The 7,515-nt window shown below is 39.8% G+C and overlaps 1 long non-coding RNA gene across 1 annotated transcript; it reads right to left on the reverse strand.

Moving 5' to 3' along the window:
- Positions 1–223: 223 nt before the first annotated feature.
- On the reverse strand, positions 224–2,777 carry LOC135538431 (uncharacterized). The gene is made up of 3 exons (XR_010455423.1): positions 2,424–2,777; positions 389–446; positions 224–301 (listed from the first exon to the last, which is right to left on the reverse strand). It is a non-coding gene; the product is annotated as an uncharacterized LOC135538431 (long non-coding RNA).
- Positions 2,778–7,515: the final 4,738 nt, after the last annotated feature.

A 7,515-nucleotide genomic window follows, 5' to 3' on the forward strand; every position in this document is an offset into this window, starting at 1 on the left:
GCTCCCGGAACAGCGGTGGTGGTTGCTGCCAGAACAGCTGTAGCTGAAAAAGTAGGAAAAATAAAGATTCAGTGAATGATGAAAGTAGATTGTCTTTTCATGTTTCTGTTCAAATGTTGACTTTGCTCTTACAGATGTGTAGTTGTATTGTGACAATTAATACATACCAACATTGACGCTGTTCGGAAGGATGTTCAGGAGGTGGAACTGATGTGGTAAAGCTGCCTGTGCGCTGCATGCGCTTGGAACCGAAGATTTGTTACTGAACATGAGGGTCATGTTGGTAACTACAGATCCACTCCTAGGAAAGAAAATGGACAACCCACAGAAATCATTATCATCACTGTAATAATCAAAGTATTCAAGTCGTGGTAATGAGAATTCATACTTGAATGAGTTGACAATGGAACGAAGGAAGTTGGGGTTTTAGCAAAAATCTTGTTCACCTGCATTGAAATATTAAAATATGATTACCAAAGCTTAACAGAGTCAAAGAGTCAAAACACCAAGCGCTACAAGAAGGTGCCCCAGACTCGTCTGCTAATTTGGATACTTTAGCTACTTTTTTTTATTCTGAGAGAGGGAAATGGTGTAAATCAAGAGGACTTCATGTGTTCTGAAAAATGAGATGTTGAGGATTATAATAAATAACGCTTTGATGTCATAGAACAAAGCCCAGACTGCTCAAGATTGGACCTTTGAAATTGATGCCTATCCATGTCGTAAAGACATCGGGAAATCCCATAATCCCATAACAACGGATACAAAGGTTGCATGTTCAATACCAGTTGTAGACACTAGTTTATTATGTTTTGGTTTCAACTCTATCCCAACATTAACTGTTAACTTAACCTTTCGGAATGAATGCCTAAACATACTGTTTTTTCACCCTATCCAAAACCTTAACCATTAACAGAAAATGTGTCACATAAATACTGACATGCAAAACAACGTCAAATTTCAAAGTTGCTCCAAACTTCAAATTTCCAACAGGAATACGCCACTCAAAAGCGGACTTTTAGTATTTGTTTCATTAGTCAATTGTTGATATAATCCTCAAAATGTTTGCATGTCACAATCACATTTTGAAGATATAAACCCTTGAAACTAGGGGCTATTTTTCATTTTTGGAAAAAATAATATTCTAAAGTAAACAGGCTATTTTTCAGACCAGATAATAGAATATGCATATAATTGACAACTTAGGATAGGAAACACTCTAAAGTTTCCAAAACTGTTAAAATATTGTCTGTGAGTATAACAGAACTGATATTGCAGGAGAAAGCCTGAGAAATTTAGAAACCTCTGCGTTCCTATGCATCCCTATTGAGCAGTGAAAGGGATATCAACCAGATTCCTTTTTTCTATGGCTTTCCTAATGTGTCCAGTGTCACAAGACATAGTTTCAGGCTTTAATTTTGAAAAATGAGCGTGAGCGACAACATTGCGTCAGTGGTCAGCTGGTGGCTCTCAGAGTGATATGTTTCTCTTGCTCCTAAAAGAAGCCAACTGACCCAGTTGATAATTTATCGAATAGATATTTGAAAAACCCAGTTGATTATAAAAACGTTTGCCATGTTTCGTCGATATTAGATCTAATTTGGAATATTTTTCGGCGCTGTCGTGACCGTACTTCGATCGATTTCAGCCAAACGTGAAGAACAAACAGAGCTATTTGGCTACGAAAATAATTTTTATGGAAAAAAGGAACATTTGCTATCTAACTGGGAGTCTCCTTGAAACATGCGAAGCTCATCAAAGGTAAAACGATTTAATTTGATTGCTTTTTACTGCTGCTGCATTTCATGATAAACTTACACAAATGCTTGACTTGCTTTTGGCTGTAAAGTATAATTTCAAAATCTGAGATTTTAAAAAAGGCTATGCTGTGTTTCAATATATTTAATCAGGATATCATGAATATGAATATTTTCTAGTAATATTTTTTGTCCGTTGCGTTATGCTAATTAGTGTCAGTTGATGACAATTCTCCCGGATCCGGGAGCGGTAGTTCCAAGAGTTAACATTCAAAATACAGAAACACAGCAGGTATGATCCATTTTGCATCATAAGATGCTGTGTTTGCTTCATACGATGCAAAATTCATCACACTGGCTGTATTTCTGCATTTAAAAGTTGTTTAAAATCTTAATGACTTGATTACTGACATGCAAAAACTGTAAATATTCCTCATGTTGTGCACATTGTACTTTCTGTTGCCCATAACAGCTGTTAGCAGGCACAAGGGTTCATGTCCACTAAGAAGACCGTAAAAAAAGTCTGGACATTGTTCTCAACGGGGAGGTCCAAGAGTACGATAACATTGTACTGAATAATCTTTGGTTCTATCCTGCTTAATAAGATGCCCACTGATATCCAGTCTCTTTGGTGTGGTATTGATGAAAAGGCATTTGGATACTTACCTCTGAGACCACTTTGCCAGCCAGAGCCTTGAATGCTGAAGAAGACGGGTTGGCAAGATCCGAGGTGAATTTCTCATTGAGACTGAACCGAAGAATCAGGGTTCCTTCACTAGAAGATGGAGGGTTAGTTAGTGCGACTGCAGCGGTGGTGGCTGCTGCCGGAACAGTGGTGATGGTGGTTGCTGCCAGAACAGCAGTGGTGGTGGTTGCTGCCGGAACAGCGGTGGTGGTGGTTGCTACCGGAACAGCGGTGGTGGTGGTTGCTACCGGAACAGCGGTGGTGGTGGTTGCTACCGGAACAGCGGTGGTGGTGGTTGCTCCCGGAACAGCGGTGGTGGTGGTTGCTGCCGGAACAGCGGTAGCTGAAAAAGTAGGAAAAATAAAGATTCAGTGAATGATGAAAGTAGATTGTCTTTTCATGTTTCTGTTCAAATGTTGACTTTGCTCTTACAGATGTGTAGTTGTATTGTGACAATTAATACATACCAACATTGACGCTGCCCGGAAGGATGTTCAGGGAGGTGGAACTGATGGTGAAAGTTGTCTGTGCGCTGCATGCGCTGGGAACCGAAGATTTGTTACTGAACACGAGGGTCATGTTGGTAACTACAGATCCACTCCTAGGAAAGAAAATGGACAACCAACAGAAATCATTATCATCACTGTAATAATCAAAGTATTCAAGTGTAATGAGAATTCATACTTACTTGAATGAGTTGGACATAATGGAATGAAGGAAGCTTGGGGTTCTAGCAAAAATCTTGTTCACCTGCATTGAAATATTAAAATATGATTACCAAAGCTTAACAGAGTCAAAGATTCAAAACACCAAGCGCTACAAGAAGGTGCCCCAGACTCGTCTGCTAATTGGGATACTTTAGCTGTTTTTTTCTGAGAGGGAAATGGTGTAAATCAAGAGGACTTCATGTGTTCTGAAAAATGAGATGTTGAGGATTATAATAAATAACGCTTTGATGTCATAGAACAAAGCCCAGACTGCTCAAGATTGACCTTGAAATTGGATGCCTGTCCATGTCGTAAAGACATCGGGAAATCCCATAATCCCATAACAACGGATACAAAGGTTGCATGTTCAATACCAGTTGTAGACACTAGTTTATTATGTTTTTGTTTCAACTCTATCCCAAACATTAACTGTTAACTTAACCTTTCGGAATGAATGCCTAAACATACTGTTTTCACCTATCCAAAACCTTAACCATTAACAGAAAATGTGTCATGCTATACATAAATACTGACATGCAAACAACGCAGTCAAATTTCAAAGTTGCTCCAAACTTCAAATTTCCAAGGTAGGAATACGCCACTCAAAAGCGGACTTTTAGTATTTGTTTCATTAGTCAATTGTTGATATAATCCTCAAAATGTTTGCATGTCAGCAATCACATTTTGAAGATATAAACCTCTTGAAACTAGGGGGCGCTATTTTCATTTTTGGAAAAATAATGTTCCCAAAGTAAACAGGCTATTTTTCAGGACCAGATAATAGAATATGCATATAATTGACAACTTAGGATAGGAAACACTCTAAAGTTTCCAAAACTGTTAAAATATTGTCTGTGAGTTTAACAGAACTGATATTGCAGGAGAAAGCCTGAGAAATTTAGAAACCTCTGCGTTCCTATGCTTCCCTATTGAGCAGTGAAAGGGATATCAACCAGATTCCTTTTTCTATGGCTTCCCTAATGTGTCTAGTGTCACAACACATAGTTTCAGGCTTTAATTTTGAAAAATGAGCGTGAGCAACAACATTGCGTCAGTGGTCAGCTGGTGGCTCTCAGAGTGATATGTTTCTCTCGCTCCTACTAAGAAGCCAACTGACCCAGTTGATAATTTATCGAATAGATATTTGAAAAACACCTTGAGGATTGATTATAAAAAACATTTACCATGTTTCTGTCGATATATGGATCTAATTTGGAATATTTTTAGGCGTTGTGTTATGCAATTTCCGATCGATTTCTCAGCCAAGCGTGAAGAACAAACAGAGCTATTTGGCCCGAAAATAATTTTTATGGAAAAAAGAACATTTGCTATCCAAGAGTCCTGAGTGAAAACATGCGAAGCTCATCAAAGCAACGATTTAATTTGATTGCTTTTCTGATTTTCATAAGCTGCCTGCTGCTAGCTAGGCATAATACGATGCTAAGCGTCGATAAACTTACACAAATGCTTGTATTTCTGCATTTAAAAGTATAATTTAAAATCTGAGATGACAGGGTGATTAACAAAAGGCTATGCTGTGTTTCAATATATTTAACTTGTGATATCATGAATATGAATATTTTCTAGTAATATTTTTGTCCGTTGCGTTATGCTAATTAGTGTCAGTTGATGACAAGGCACAAGCGGTATGTCCACAAGAAGACCGTAAAAACAAAACACAGCAGGTATGATCCATTTTGCATCATAAGATGCTGTGTTTCCATACGATGCAAAATTCATCACACTGGCTGTATTTCTGCATTTAAAGTTGTTTAAAAATCTTAATGACTTGATTACTGACATGCAAAACTGTAAATATTCCCCATGTTGTGCACATTGTACTCTCTGTTGCCCATAAAAGCTGTTGGAGGCACAAGGGTTCATGACCACTGTGTCCACTAAGAGCCGTGGAATGCTGGACATTGAAGACGGGTTGGCAAGATACGATAACATTGTACTGAATAATCTTTGAGACTGAACCGAAGTAAATCAGGTTCTTCACTAGAAGATGGAGGGTTAGTTAGTGCGACTGCAGTACAGGCCGAACAGTGGTGATGGTGGTTGCTGCCAGAACAGCAGTGGTGGTGAAGGCCGGAACAGCGGTGGTGGTGGCTGCTACCGGAACAGCGGTGGTGGTGGCTGCTGCCCGGAACATGGTGGTGGTGGCTGCTACCGAACAGCGGTGGTGGTTGCCCCCGGAACAGCGGTGGTGGTGGTTGCTGCCGGAACAGCAGCGGTGGTGGTGACATCTGCCAGAGTGGTGGTGGTCACCGCTGCAGTTGGAGCAGCAGTTGTTGCAGCGGAGGTGGTTGCATTAGCCATTGTAGTAGCACCTGCAGAAATGCAACATTCAACGCAATGTTTACATTTTGCAATTAATAAAAAAAATATTGGTCACATACACGTGTTTAGCAGATGTTACTGCGTGTGTAGCAAAATGCTTGTGCTTCTGGTTCCGACAGTGCAGCAATATCTAACAATTTCACAACATATTCCGAAAACACACAAATCTAAGTAACGAATGGATTTAAGAATATATAAATATATGGGTGAGAAATATCAGAGTGGCATAGACTAAGATACAGTATAATATTATAGAATACCTTTATAAACATATGAGATGAAGTGTCTGATCAGTTGTGTTTTGGGATCTCATGAAGGACAGAATAACAACATAACTGTATCTTTGAATGTATATATTTCCCAGTTGTCAGGGTCATACCCAAATTTTGGGGAACTGATATGATTAAAATTGAAACCATTTGTGGGAAGATGTAATGTGATTTTAGACTTCTAAATTAGAGAATTGTTTTTCATATGAAGTCTTAACCAAGTCAGTGGCCACGCCCACCCAAGCACAGACATTACATTACGACAAAAGGAGGGAACACCCCTTTTCCCCGAGTGCATAAAACCCACTCGTGACGAAATGTACAATTAGTCAAGAAAACGCAGGGATGGGAGTCCCCACGTTGAAATGGCAACTACTCTACAGAACAAGCAGACGGACATTGTTGAACCGGACGTTGCGAATGTTTAGGAAATCTACAAAACTAAAGATGCACACATTCACAGTCTGCAGCTGTATATGTGGAATAGTCTAGGAAACTCGACCGAAGACGAGAGGAGAACATTTCACAATCAAACGACCGAATTGTACTCTGAAAGATCCATTCTGGAGAACATTTCCCTATAGAACGACCATTGGTACATCTGACGTATCCATTGTAACAGAGTTACAACTATAGAAAGACTTGATCTCTGGTGGACACAGCCAGAGAATTTCTGTCGACCGACTCTCCAGCAGACAGACCGAAGATTTCGTCAAAGAGACAACAAGACATACAGGCATGAATATATATATATATTGCAATTCTTTTCAAATGAGCGGCTGTTCATGTGAAAAGTATTATCATTTCAATGAGCCTTTTTATCAACTGTGTGTAGTGGTTCCCATTATGTCTTTCCCACTCTTTATCTGTCCCCACCCCTGTCCATTGTCTACCAAGCCGTCATATCGGTTTAGTCCACTAGGGACCCTTTATTGCATTGTGTTAGTAACCAATAAGCACCATGTCGGTGTCCGCAACATGGCTGGTTTTCCTTTTGTTTCCTCTGGTTTTCCTTTTGTAGTCCATGATTGGCTGTAGACCCTGCCACATACGTATTGAGCCGTTGAATTGTGAACCCACTTTGTCTCTATACTGACGTTTTGCCTATTTGATTGCCATGTCGGAGGGAATGACTACTCTGTTTGTATTCTTCCATATTCCCAGTCACCTTCCATGTTTAATGCAGTGGTTCGTGTTTTCTGTTTTGCGCGAATACTGCCATCTATCCACGGTCTCTGGTTAGGGTAGGTTTTAATAGTCACAGTGGGTGCAAAATTCCTATACACTTCCTGATAAACTCAGTTATCGTTTCAGTGAATTCGTCCATATTATTCTCGGAAGCTACCCAGAATATATCCAAGTCCACATGATCAAAACAGTCTTGAAGCATGGATTCCAATTGGTCAGACCAGTGTTGAATAGTCCTCAGCACGGGTACTAACAATTTGAGTTTCTGCCAATAGGAAGGGAGCAGAGAAATGGAGTTGTGGTCAGATTTGCCGAAAGGAGAGTGGAGGAGGGACTGGTATGCAACCCGGAAGTTGGAGTAACAGTGGTCAAGTGTTTTAGCACCATGAGTACTACACTCAAATTGCTGATAGAATTTAGGCAGCATTTTTCTCAAATTTGCTTCGTTCAAATCTCCAGCTAAAATAAATGCAGCTTCAGGATATATGGTTTCCAGTTTGCATAAAGTCCAGTGAAGTTCCTTGAGGGCCATCGTGGTATCAGCTTGAGGAGGGATATACATTTGA

The sequence above is a fragment of the Oncorhynchus masou genome, unplaced genomic scaffold (assembly GCF_036934945.1).
Source record: "Oncorhynchus masou masou isolate Uvic2021 unplaced genomic scaffold, UVic_Omas_1.1 unplaced_scaffold_9641, whole genome shotgun sequence".
Taxonomy (NCBI): Eukaryota; Metazoa; Chordata; class Actinopteri; order Salmoniformes; family Salmonidae; genus Oncorhynchus; species Oncorhynchus masou.